Consider the following 725-nt stretch of genomic DNA (forward strand, 5'->3'; position numbering starts at 1 on the left):
ATGGGCAACTAAGGCTACCTTCACACTAGCGTTTTTTGCGGATCCGGTTGTATTATGTCTTCTATAGGCAAGACGGATCCGTCTTGAACACCAATGAAAGTCAATGGGATACGGATCCGTTTTCTATTGTCTCAGAGAAAACGGATCTGTCCTCATTGACTTACATTGTGTGTCAGGATGGATCCGTCTTGCTCCGCACCACATCGCGGACAGAAAAACGCTGCTTGCAGCGTTTTTCTGTCCGCAATGGGTGCGCAACCAAACGGAGCAGAATACAGTTTGGTGCATTCCGTTTCGGTCAGTTACATTTTGTCCCCATTGACAATGAATGGGAACAAAACTGAAGTGTTTTCTTCCGCTATTGAGCCCCTATGACGGATCTCAATGCTGGAACTGAAAAGGCTAATGTGAAAGTAGCCTAAGCCAGTTTTCCTCTACACCAGTTTGATAAATCTCCCTGCAGTGTTTTTGGAGGAGGTTTTTGGGGCAGATTTTCCTGCAGGATTTTGAGTCAAAGCTGGAGGCGATGCTGGACGCCTCCGTGTGAACGACTACCAGACCCTAACGCCTGTAAGACTAGCGCACAGGGTACATGAGCGGGGCCAACGGAAATCTACAGGGTCAGGACAGGCAGCACTCAGCCAATAGCCCTGATTGTGAGAGAATACGTTTCCCACAATTCCCTGCGCCACCTGCTGCCTGACGTCACCGCTCTATGTAGCCAA

Source organism: Bufo bufo, chromosome 1 (assembly GCF_905171765.1).
Source record: "Bufo bufo chromosome 1, aBufBuf1.1, whole genome shotgun sequence".
Classification (NCBI taxonomy): Eukaryota; Metazoa; Chordata; class Amphibia; order Anura; family Bufonidae; genus Bufo; species Bufo bufo.